Source organism: Chrysochloris asiatica, unplaced genomic scaffold (assembly GCF_000296735.1).
Source record: "Chrysochloris asiatica unplaced genomic scaffold, ChrAsi1.0 scaffold00010, whole genome shotgun sequence".
Classification (NCBI taxonomy): Eukaryota; Metazoa; Chordata; class Mammalia; order Afrosoricida; family Chrysochloridae; genus Chrysochloris; species Chrysochloris asiatica.
Window position 1 is genome coordinate 24587190 of NW_006408528.1, and position 13694 is coordinate 24600883.

The 13694-nt window shown below is 37.4% G+C and overlaps 1 pseudogene; it reads right to left on the bottom strand.

The window, feature by feature from the left end:
• Positions 1-702: 702 nt before the first annotated feature.
• Positions 703-1285, bottom strand: LOC102820322 (annotated as a pseudogene).
• Positions 1286-13694: the final 12409 nt, after the last annotated feature.

Genomic DNA, 13694 nt, shown 5'->3' on the forward strand with positions numbered 1-13694 from the left:
GACTCCTCGGCACATAACAACAACAATACAGGTCACTATGAGTTGGAACCGACTCCACGGCACTTAACAACAACAATACAGGTCACTATGAGTCGGAACCGACTCCACGGCACTTAACAACAACAACACAGGTCACTATGAGTTGGAACTGACTTCACAGCACTTAGCAACAGCATTTAAAACATTTTCTCTTTGTTGGTGATTTCATTACAATAATTTATTACTTATAGTAATAAAATTGACAGCCAAAATTATTATTTTCATGATTTCAAATTTTCATGATGCCCAGAAATTTCATTCAAAAAATAAAAAGAAATCCTTTTATTTATTTGAAAAATAGAACTCAATTAATTTCAAACCACTTTTCTTTCTTTCTTTCTTTCTTTTTTAGCGTATATGTGTCTATGAAACACCTACCTTATTTACTCAGACTGTAATTCCCAACAGGGACTACTTTCCTAGAAAACTTGAAAAAGTTCAACATGGGGAAAATGTACAGTTAAACTAAAGATGATTCAAATACTCAAGCAGGTAATATTTTCTTCTTGACTGTTTTACAAGAGTAGAAAATAAAGTTGATGATGAAGAAAATTGATGAAGAGCATAAATACAAGAAGAAAACTGTTCAAGGACATCCAGTTCCAGGAAACCATGGTTTGGTTGAAGGCAAAGTGTTTGTATTCTTTAGACCCAAGCAAACTGTTAACTTTCCCAAGTCACAATTGAGCTGCTCTTTCCAGGCTTTTTCGAAGCATCTTTAAGTTTCCCTACCAAATCCTGTAAATGTTCCATGTTGCAACTAAAACTAATCTCTGGGTGGGATCTACATTTAAGGTCATCAAATGTGCAGGTCTATGCATTTTATGAAGTTGACTTGTCTTTATCTGGTATTTCAATCGCCAAGAAACATCACTTATGTGAGGAAGAGAGCTGTCTATACTTCGCAGTAGGATTTCGAGGGAATTCTTATTAGTCTGATATTCCGTACAAAACAGTTCTATTCGCTGTCAAATTTACAGTCTTCTAGATAAGTGCTTAGCATTGATTTGTCAACTCTTTGCTTTCCTCTTTCCAGTATACAAGTTGCAGCTGCTGCATGGCAATGTTTTAATATTACTGGGTCGATATGTTTCAAGTCTCGGTGATCTAACACGGCCTCGTCCGCCTGGGCGTCCAGCAGGCTCTGCAAAGCCGCTGCGAGGAGAAGCATGATGGCGCTGGGGTCGAAGCAGGCAGGATCTGCCAGCATCTAGACGCCTTTTTACACATATTCTGAGAGCTCCATTGTGAGCCTCTAATAACTTTTCAAAGGCTTTCATAAGATTGTGATCGGTTATAAAATATAATTCTTTGAAATCTAAGAAATCTCACTTATATTTCATTTGTTTATTATTTTATAGTTTCTACACACAAAATTTGGAGTCCTGGTGTGGAGCTGTGGGTTAATGCGCCAGACTGCAAAGTCGGAGGTTCAAGCTCACCAGTCACTCCTCGGAAACCCTATAGAGGGTCGCTATGGGTCGGAACCGACTCGATGGCACTTAACAACAACAACACACACTACCGTCCAAAATGAGCAAATGCTGCCTCTTCGTTTTATTGTAAGGAATTTTGTAATGCTGATATTCCAGGCGAAATTGTGTTCAAAAACATTACCTATTTTTTGTATATTTTTTTTATTGTTAAGAACTGTCCCTTCATTTCTGACTCCTAGTGATCCTGTATAGGGTTTCCAAGGAGTGGCGAGGGGGTTTGGACAACTGAGCTTGTGGCGAGCAGTCCAATGCTCTTCCTACAGCACCACAAAAGGACTCCATTGCTTTGCTATGTAAATAGATTAGAATGATTGATTTCTAGAGCTGAAAGGCATCCTGTTGTTGTCATTTGGGTCCATCTAGTTGATTCTTACTCATAGCAATCCTGACCTATGCAGTATCATCCTTACAATGGTTGTTATGACTGAGCCTATTGCTGCTTGAGCGCAGTTTTCATGATTCAAAAATAAGAAGAAACAGCTGCAAATAGCCATTATCAATCAGATGTAAAATATTGTTGTTAGGTGCTGTCCGGGTGGCTCCAACTCATAGCACCCTCTGCACAACAGAATGAAACACTGCCCAGTCCTGTGCCATTCTCACAATTGTTATGCTTGAGTCCATTACTGTTGCCACTGAGCCATTCCATTTCATTAAGGATCTTCCTCTCTTTTGCTGACCCTCCTTTTACCATGTCTGATGTCCTTCTCCAGGGATTCGTCCCTTCTGATAACAGAGGTACCTGTGGATAAATCCTACTCTCTTTTCCCATCATTACTTGACCAGTTTATACAATTTTACCATGTAGCATACAAACTCAGTAGGCATATACATACCAAGACTTTATTTCACCCCAAAATTTTAACTCTTCATCAGTCAAATTGGATCTGTCTCATTATGAAGTTGGATTTAGAATGAAGCTAATGGTGAACATCATGGGCTTTATGACAGGCAGATAAAGAGAAAAATTGACATTTCTGTCATTCCTTCTTGTAGATGAATGTCTCCCACAACCTTAAATTGCATAGACTGTCTTTTCAGTGGAAGTAGCAATCAAAGTTGTATTAATGGATACATTTATAAATCAGTAAGGAGTTAAAAACAAAACACTGAAAAGGAAAAAAAAATCATGTATTAATTTGTAATATTAAGCATTTTACTATAATAAACTAGTCACTTATTGCCTTTAGTTAGTAGTGAAGAACATAATGATTATAAATATATTTTTTAAATTTCTTTCAAAAGAATGGTCTCAAATGGATGAAAAAAAAGATTTTCTTTCTCTCATTTTGACTGTCTTAACCATGCACAAAGGCTTAAAATAAATTGCCAAGCAATTAAAAAATATTTCATAGAGAGCATGATGTATAAATACATTCAGAAGTTTTTAAATTTCTGTTTGTATGTGAAGACACGGTCTGGCTTTTTTTTTTTTAAGCCCAGCCCAAAGATTTTTAAAGTTTTTATTGTGAATTGAGTGATAGTTTACATGAGAGAACATCAATTTTGCACTCATCCTACCGTATTTCGCTTCATAGTAATGATTACAATCCCCTCCATGCATCACCGTTCAACAGAATTTGCTTCTATTCCCTCTGTGTGTGTGTTTTTTTTTTGTTGTTGTTTTTTTCTTGTTTTGTTTTTTGATGTACACAAAAAAATCATTTAAACAACCAAAGGGCACATTCTGCAAATCTGCCTCCTGACCACCAGCACACAGCCTTTATCTTTCCATGACTGTTGAGTCCTCTGCTGCTCTATCTCTCGATGTCAACATCTTTGCCTCCATCTCTAGTGTCACTGCTTCTCTGGATAGGGTCCCACTTTCTGCTTGTGCTCTTCTTCCTTGATGGTCTTAGGGTTCTCTGTTCCTGGAATGTAAGATTAACTACTTCCCCCTTTATGTTACAAGACTTTTACCTTTACAGTGGTAACAATCTCAATTAGTCATGATAACAATTACTCACTCATAAGAATCTTATCCCCATCTCCTTTCACCAGACCCGCCAAAACAAGATGAAAACTATTCAGTGGGGATTCTACATTCCCCCACACACCCTGAAACTAAACTCCCTCTCTAAAACATGTAAGTCAGTCACTTCATGCCTTTATAAATCCTCCCCACCCCTATTTTAGGTAGGCAATGTCTAAGTTGAACATCTGTATAAAGCCTTTGTACAGAGGGGATAGGTTTGATCCTTGATGTGAAGACTCCTTTCCTCTCAGTTGGTATTTTGAGCTACTACATCCTTATGGATATAGTTCAAGTTCATCAAATTGTAGCAATTTACACTTGTTTCCTTTATCAAATTTCTTTATCTTCTTCTAGTCAAGTTCTGATCATTAAGCCATCAAAGTTAGGTCAAATGAGTACAATCTGCAAGTTTGGGCATTCTTGTGCATCTCCCCTCACTTCATGTCAGTTGGATGCTTCACTATTGGCTTTAGCCCTGCAGTGTTGTTATTAGATGCCATCGAGTGGTACTGATTCATAGCAACCTTATGCATAATAGAACGAAACACTACCCGGTCCAGAGCCAACCTCACAATTGTTGCCATGCTTGAGGTCATTGATGCTACCACTTTGTCAATCCATCCGCTGGGGGTCTTACTCTTTTTCTATGATCCTCCACCTTACCAAACATGATATCCTTCTCCAGTGACTGGTCCCTTCTGAAAATATCTCCAAAGTATGAGAGACAAAGTCTGGCCATGTATCTTCGTTCCTCTAGACACTCCAGGCTGGTCTGTTTGTCCTTTCAATTGGAAATTTCCCACCTCAAAATGGATCTATTGGTTCTTTTGGCAACCCATGGCACTTTCAATATTCTCCTCCAACACCATAACTCAAAAGCATCAATTCTTCTACAGTCTTCCTTATTCACTGTCCAGCTTTCACATGCATACGAGGTTACTGAAAATACCATGGCTTGGGTCAGGCATACCTTAATGAGGATTTTTGTTTTCTTTACATTGTGATGCAATCCATAGCAAAAGCTGTGGTCTTAGATCTTCATCAGTAAGTATTTTAAGTCCTTTTCACTTTCAGTAAGCAAAGTTGTATCATCTGCATATCGCAGGTTTTTAATGAGTCTTCCTCCAATCTTGATGCCATATTCTTCATCACATAACTCAGCTTCTTGGATTAGTTACTCAGCATATAGGTTGAATAAGTATGGTGAAAGAATACAACGCTGTCGCACACCTTTCTTAATTTTAAACCATTTTGTCTTCTCATATTCTGTTTGAACAACTGCCTCTAGGTCAATGTACGTGGGAGTAAAGCCCTCAGAACCTTCATTTGCTGACGAGGAAAAACTCAAAAGGAAGAAAAACACCTATAAACATCCATTAATAATTGGAAAATGGAATGTACAAAGTATGAATCTAGGAATATTTTAAATTGTCAAAAATGAAATGAACACCTAAACATTGATATCTTAGGCATTAGTGAGTTAAAATGGACTGGTATTGGCCATTTTGAATCTGACAACCACACGGTTTACTATGCCAGGAAGACAAATCGAAGAGGAATGCTATTACATTCACTGTCAAAAAGAACGTATCAAGATCAGTCATGAGATACAATGTTGTCTGTGATAGGATAATATCAATGTGCCTACAGGGAAGAACAGTTAATACCACTATTATTAAAATTTATGCACCAACCACTAAAGCAGTGAAGATGAATTAGAAGAAGTCTACCAACTTCTTGAATCTGAAATTGATCAAACATGCAATAAAGATGTGTTGATTATTACTGGTGATTTCAATGCAAAAGTTGGAAACAAAGAGGAAGGATCCGTAGCTGGAAAATATGGCCTTGGTGATAGAAATGATGCTGGAGATCGTATATAGAATTCTGCCAAACCAATGATTTGTTCATTTCAAAATAGACAGCATAAGAGACAATTATACCCATGGACCTCACCAGATGGAATACACAGCAATTAAATTGACTACTTTTGTGGAAAGAAACACTGGAAAAGCTCCACATCATCAGCCAAAACAAGGCCAGGGGCAGATTGTGGAACAGACCACCAATTGCTCAGATGCAAATTCAGACTGAAACTGAAGAAAATGAAAACAAGTCCATGAGAGCCAAAATATGATCTTGAATATATCCCACCTGAATTTAGGGATCATCTGAAGAACAGATTTGATACCTTAAACACTAAAGACCAAAGACCAGAAGAGTTGTGGGATGACATCAAGAACATCGTACAGGAAGAAAGCAAAAAGCCATTAAGAAGACAAGAAAGAAGGAAAAGATCAAAATGGAAGTCAGAAGAGACACTGAAACTTGCTCTCCAGCATAGAGATGCTAAAGCAAATGGAAGAACTGAGGAAGTACAAGAGTTGAACAGAAAATCTCAAAAGTCAGCTTGAGAAGACAAAGTCAAATATTACAATGAAATATAAAAATATCTGGAGTCAGAAAACCAAAAGGGAAGAACACGCTCAGCATTTCTCAAGCTGGGGGAACTGAAGAAAAATTTCAAGCCTCGACTTTTGTTATTGAAGGATTCTCTGGGAAAATTATTGAATGATGCAGAAAGCATCAAAAGAAGATGGAAAGAATACAGAGTCACTGTACCAAAAGGAAGTGGTTGATGTTCAACCATTTCAAGAGGTAATATACGATCAAGATCCAGTGATACTGAAGGAAGAAGTCCAAGGTACATTGAAGGAACTGGCAAAGAACTAGGCACCAGGAATTGATGGAATAAAAATTGTGATTTTTTCAAGAAAATGATGTTGCACTGGAGTCATTAACTCATCTATGCCAAGAAATTTGAAAGACAACTACCCAGCCAACTGATTGGAAGAGATCTGTATTTGTGCCCATTCCAAAGAGAGGTGATCCAATGGAATGCAGAAATTATCGGGCAATCTCTTTGATATCCCATGAGAGTAAAGTTTTACTAAAAGTAATACAGAAATAGCTACAAGTATACATTGACAGAGAACTTTCAAAGGTTCAAGCCAGATTCAGAAGAGGACGTGGTATGAGGGATATCACTGCTGCTGTCTGATGGGTGTTGGCTGAAAACAGAGAATACTAGAAAAATGTTTGTCTGTGTTTTATTTACTATACAAAAGCTTTCGATTGTGTGAATCATGACAAGACTATGGACAACATTGTGAAGTATGAGTATCCCAGAACACTTAGTTGTCCTCATGAGGAATCTGTAGCCTTCTACAGGTAGGTCCTTATTCATGGACTTAGCTGTCCTCTGGTCTCACCACACTTCAGACTAACTAGTCTTTCATCTTCTTTCTCTCATCTCCAGGTCAACGGGAGTCTATGGAGCATGATCAAACTCAGCCCATAACTTCCTTGCTGCCTTTACCCTACTTCTACTCACCAGTAGACTGACGTGGTTTCCAGAAAACTTACATACCTGCTTGTGTGTTCCCTATGAGTTTCAGTCTTGGAGGGAGGTTTGTCCTGAAGGGACTCCCTGGTGAACAACTTGTTGTTGCTGTAGACAGTTAAACTGTCATTTTTGTTTTAGATTTTTCTTACTGGTCTTTCTTTTCAAGATGTATCTTCATTCCTCTAGACACTCCAGGCTGGTCTGTTTGTCCTTTCAATTGGAAATTTCCCACTTCATAAGTTTTTGGATAGGGCTCAGGATTCCACCTAAGGTCCTATATGCTACACAGGCTCTACAAGAGGCCTATTTCACTGGGCAAGTTGTAGAACCTCTTTTAGGTATTCCAAGCATTATAGGCTGAAGACAGGCTTACAAGTTTTTGTAATCATGTTTCCTGGCATTCCTTTCTATCCAACCCAAGTGTCCGTTTTACAAGAGTAGGCAAGGGAAACCAATATACTTAAGACTGTCAAGCATCTTAGTATTATTTCCCTTCTTCAAACTATGCCTAGATCCCTGTATATCACAGAGCCCTATTGTTCCAAGGTTGAGCATGCATCACTGTTTTCCTTAGGGGTCTCTTTCTCTTCCTTCATTACCCAAGAAGAGACAATAATTATAGTCATATAACCAAGCTACAATCAAACCTATAAAATTCCCCCATCCAGGCAAGTGCCAATACCAGCTGCTATACACTAGGTAGAAAACCAACACCAAGAAAAGAAAGAAAGAAAAAAAAAAAATAACAACACAACAGAAAAACAAACAAAAAAAACATAGCAAAATATGAGTATGACTTTTACACCTCTTGCTCAGCTGGCTGGAGCTGTTCTGGGAGACCATTCCATTTTAAGCAGTTCCTGTTGACTCCTCCCCCTTGTTAGATTCTGTGTGCTGTGGTCTTTGCTCAGCATACCCATGCATATGCATAGCAGAACCCTTCAGGGGTGTGTATGTGGAGGGTGTGTCCGCTTGTTCAAGCACCCCCTCTAATCACCAGAGTGGAGGTGCACAGATGCAAGAGAACAATGAATAGGAAGGAATGTTCACACCTTTGTCTCTGACAATCAGTCAGACCTCTACAGCAGGAGGGTTCCTCTGATCCTGCTTCTGCTCCATCATGCACAAGATGGCTGCTCCAGCAACTGATGGCAATCTCATATCAAAAAACACCACCTTTCTTGCTTCTGATACAGATCTCATTAGCAGCAAGCCTTCAGTCCTTCTAAATATTTCTTTATATGTATCTCAAAGTTCTGGGATTGTCTCCTGAAGCTGCTTTGTCTGGTATTCTGTGTTATTACTGTTGGAGGTCTGTACCACACTTCTACCTAATCTGCTACCAAGCCCCACCTCTTAATATCCCAAAGATCTTTTTGTGATAAACTTTGTTTCTTGTTGGAGATCTTTGGGTTCCGTAGGAACGTTGTTTAAGGAAACAGGATTTGTGCTGCCAATCACTTAGATGAAAAAAATAAATTTATTAATATTTCAAATCAAATATTATAGTTCAGTTAAATAAACTTTAAGGGCTTTGTTGGAAAGTTTTGGCAAAACACTGTTTAAAAAGCTTTAGAAAAAATATATATATATTCATGCATGCCTAACCTCTGTAGATTACATAATTCCCTTTCACTGTACCATTCACTAGGCCTTCAAATCTAATGGAGTTTCCATTTGTTTGAGTGACTAAAGCAGAGCGCTGCACTCGAGAACACTGTGAGGCTGGTTTATTAGGGCTGCTCTAATCAGGGAGCTGTTTCTTCAGATAAACTCAGTTGCCTGAAATATTGTCCCTGCTGTGCCATTTAGTTTGATTGGAAAAGCAGTGATTTCCTCTTCAATTCTTAAAGTAAAACCAGAAAACTTTCTTTTTGCCCTTCAACAGTCTTTTAAATATATTTTCATAATTCATAATTCATACATTTGTAAATTTAAGCAATGTAACTTTTTGTCCTTACAGGATCATTATCCAATTTATGGATTGGAGAAGAAATTTTTTTCTTCTAAGCTGGTCTTTTTATAGAATTATATATTATAGCTTAATTTGATGTGTCTTTTAAAGCACTATTTTCCCTTACAGATGGAAATAAAATTCTAGTAGCATTCACACTTATCCTATTGTATTTCTTGAAAGAAGCATTTGATAAATGCAACAAAGATATGCTTAATTAAGATGAAGTGCTTAGAGTACAGATATTCATATTTGGGGCTTTGTTTAACCTTTATAAGCTATAATCAAGTAAATCATATAATTAAAATTTTTATTACCAAAAAAACCCAACAATGTATATCTTGTGCTTCTCTTTTAAAAGGGGTTAAATTTAAGTTGAAACCACTTAGAAATGCCCAGGTAACAGGAAGGAGTTCATCTTGAAAATGAGAGTTGTTAAGCTATGGATAATAAACTTCACTTATTTTTAAATGTTAAACAGGATGCTCAAACACAATTCAGAGAGAACGACTGAAATCCCTTTGCATGCAATACAGTTTGGTGTTTCTTTTACTATAAAATCTTTAGAAGCTCTTGTTAGGAAAAAAAAAAATGTTTAAAATCTAAACTAAGTTAAATATAGATACATGAATTTATCCATCTAACCTTATTCTACAAGATTCTAGAAAATTGCTTTTAATTTAATCTTTTGAATAATGTATTCCTCCTGAATAGCATATTGTTTTAAATAATTGTATGAATCCAAGTAAGGATGAGATTGTGAGGAATGGCAGTGAAGTAAAACTTGGAATTATTTATAGGACCTTTTAATAACATTTTATATTATAATACAGTTTGACTTGTGTGGAGTTTACATTAACTTTGCCCCCAAATTTGGTCTTTGTCCTCAGTTTTTGAGAGATAATCTCTAAAAAAGAACAAAACACCTGGCAAATTAAGTGTCTTTCATAAGGATGTACCAGATAGATGATGAGATGACTTTGAGATGAGAGCTGACCAGCCAGAAGTGCCCATTGTGTGTGTAATCTTGTAATTACCTCATTAGACTCCTTCAGTGGAGAGGAAGAAAGGCTAGACTTTTATTACATGAAGACTCAACATAAGCTCTCCATACTGAATCACACTGGCTTTCTAGTAGGTAAAAGACATCAATACACATCAGAAGGTAGGACATTCCTTTTTTGGGATATGCTTAGACTTCTTCTTATGTGTTTCTTCTTTGTGCTGATTCTGATTTGTATCCTTAATAAGACTGTAATCTTAAGTATACCGCTTTCTGTGAATTCTCCAAGTTGTCCTTGTGAATCTTTGAACATGAGGAAGTAATGGGAGACAGCAGGTCAGAAGTGAGGGGCTAGTGTTCTGATAGGTAAGGTAACCCCTAGAATAAATACTTTACCATGAGGTTGGTAGTTCAAACCTACCAGCTGCTCTGAGGGAGAGAGAGCTTTCTGCTATCATAAAGATTTACAGCCTCAGAAACTCTATTCAGAGTTGCTATGAGTAGGAATCCCATCAATAGCAGTGGGTGATGGGTAAGTAGGTCGTACCTGAGGGAGCTCAGGCATCCTCAAGTCGTTGGTTTTAAGTGCTGTGGAGTTGGTTCTGACTTACAGTGACTCTATGCACAACAGAATGAAACACAGGCTGGTCCATCACCATCCTCACAATCATTGTTATATTTAAGTCCATTGTATCCTCAAATGATAATGGGAATGTCCAAGATTTGTAGCCAGCAGGTCAGAGAAGTAGGAAGCCCAGGGGCCTCACAGGCTGAGACTTTGCAACTAAAGTCTTGACCTACTGGACAGTCTGTTGAACAGTGCCCTTTAACTTGTGAGTTCTGATTTGGCACCATAGGTTTACAGTCAGAGGAAGAACTGCTACACATGCAACTGGAGTCTGAATGGAATGGGAAAGTAAAAGTGGAGATTTTGATTGATGTTGATTATTATCCTTGAATCTAAATACTTTCTTTTTAGATGGAAATACTGAGACTTGAGCTATATCTAAAGATAAATACATAATTGAAAGATTTTTCAAGGAAGTTAAGGTTTTTATAAAGAATCTCATGTTTGGTAATTTTCAATTCTGCAATTTATGCTATATGTGGTACACACATTTAAGTTTGTATTTATTTTGTTGTTGTTAGGTGCCTTTGAATTGGTACTGACTCATACAGAATGTATGCACAACAGAATGAAACACTGCCTGGTCCATTGTCAACCTCACAATCGTTGCTACATTTGAGTCCATTTGCTACTGCCACTGTGCCAATCCACCTTGTTTGGGATCTTCATCTTTTTCATTGACCCTTCACTTTACCAAACATGATGTCCTTGTCCAGGGACTGGGCCCTCCTTACAATATGTCTGAAGCATGAGAGATGAAGTCTAGCCATTCTGGCTTCTTAGGAGCATTCTGGTTGTACTTCTTTCAACACAGATTGGTTTGTTCTTTTAGCATTCCATGGTACCTTAAGTATTCTCTTCCAACACCATAACTAAAATGCATCAATTCTTCTATGGTCTTCTTTGATTATTGTCCAACTTTCAGGTGCATATGAGGCTATCGAAAATACCATGATCTCGGTCAGACACACCTTAGACCTAAAACTGACATCTTTACTCTTGAACACTTTAAAGAGATCTTGCATAGTAGATTTTCCTAATGCTATTTGCCGTTTAATTTCTTGAAGGCTGTTTCCATGAGTATTGATGGTTGATCTGAGCAAAATGAAGTCTTTGACAATTTCCATCTTTTCTCCATTTATCTTGATGTTATTTATTGGCACAATAGTAAGAATTTTTGTTTTCTTTACAACAAAGTGCAACCCATGCTGAAGGCTGTGGTCTTTCAGTAAGTATTTTAAGTCCTTTTCACTTTCAGCAAGCAAAGTTGTATCACCTGCATATCACAGATTGTTAATGCATCTACCTCAACACTAATGACATGTTTTTCTTCGTATATCCAGTTTCTTGGATTATTTGCTCAGCATACATATTGAATAAGTATGGTGAAAGAAAACAACCGTGGCACACATCTTTCCTAATTTAAAACCATTCATTGTACCCTTGTTCTGTTTGAACAACTGCTTCTACTCAGCTAGAATTCATTTGCATTGTTCACAGAATTCATTGTAATGTTAACACGGCATTCAAACACCATACTTACAGTTATGGAGTTTATTAGGGAAATTAACAAGTTATAATTCATAGCCAGAAATTTTCAGAGCACAGTTCTTCCACTCAGAACAGGCTCTCCTCAGTTGGGCTCACAGGCAGATGTGTTTCTATCCAGGCAATGGTACAAAGCTGTTTTGAGACTGCTGATAAATGCCCACAGGGCATTTATGTAAGCCTCAACCTATATGAACTAGGCTCTAGCTCCATGGGTCACCAAACTTAAATCCCCCAATTAAGTACCTGGAGGCACCTCACTTTGCAAGCAAGTCTCTTGCCCCAGATCACTCTGCTTTAGTTACAACATGGACCGGGAAGTCCATGCTCTAGCCAATGGTTTGCTTCTTGGTTTTGCTTCTGCCACTCCTTTGCTGTTCTCTGTTGCTTCTCTGGAGTCACAGCTTTCTGTCCCTGGGTCCAGGAGGCTCAACACATAGGAACTCAGAGCCCAAAGGATGCATTTCACACCTGGCATTTCCTTGTTGTTAGTGAGATACCCTCTCCTACTTCTGAGATGACTTCATTGTATACCCATGTTAGAATTTTAAGGTTTTACAATCACAATTAACTCTGTTGACAATCATTCAAAACTGAATAATATCATCCTGACACTGTTTTTTTTTCCCCCACTTTTTCTTATGCAGACCTATCAGGAATAGAGTTGTTTGGTGGGTGTTACAAAAACTAAGGCTAGAGGAGACATATCAAATAATTTACTACACCGTAGCCACAAAAAGCGATAACTCACCTTATTCCAGTTCCATCTTCCAGACTTCCAAATCTGCCTGATATTTTTCATTTTCCAATGTCTCTAGATTCTTGTGCTGCTTTTGTTTTGATTTTATTTTCTCTCTCTCTCTTTTTTTTTTTGCCAAGTTTAGGATTGAAGATTGTGTGAGGGCCAGCAAGTAGGAGCACATGCGGCCACACTGCAACTGTAACTCTTCTGTGTATTATATATACACTGCAAAAATTAAACTGTTAAAATTAAGTCGAATCCTGTAACTTGTCTTCCCCTAATCCTCCAATTACTTTTCAACAGATTCAGAATAAAATCCAATACTTCAACATCATTATAAGATATTTCAGTATGTATTCCCAATAAATACGTTCCTGACTGCATTTCTCATTACTCTCAAATTGCATTCAGACATTATTCTCATTCTCTTACTCAGATGTACACATATGAGACATTTTTTTAGCCTCAACATTTAATATTTACTTCCTTTTCTTAGAATGTTCTTCCCACCAAATACAGGCATGAATGATGTCCTGCCCACCTTCAGCTCTTTATTCAAATATCACTTTTTAAAAATAAATAAAATTTATTATTTTATTTATTTATTTTCATTTCCAGGCTTCAAAGGTGACTAAGGACCATTATCTGAAGGATTCTACCTGTCCTATTTGACCAATAAGCCTCATCCTTTCTATTACTTGGAGTTTTGTTTCACATTTCTCTCCTACTTTATCCAGGATTTTCTAATGTAATCCATTTCAGAGTGGCCAGTACTTGTAGATGGATGTTGTTATTTTGGTCTCAGGGTTGAGGAGGCTGAGGTTCACATGGTCTGCATGTTTTCATGAATTTTCATGCATTTTCAGTTTCTTTTTTTTTTCTTTCTTATTTACATCAGATGGA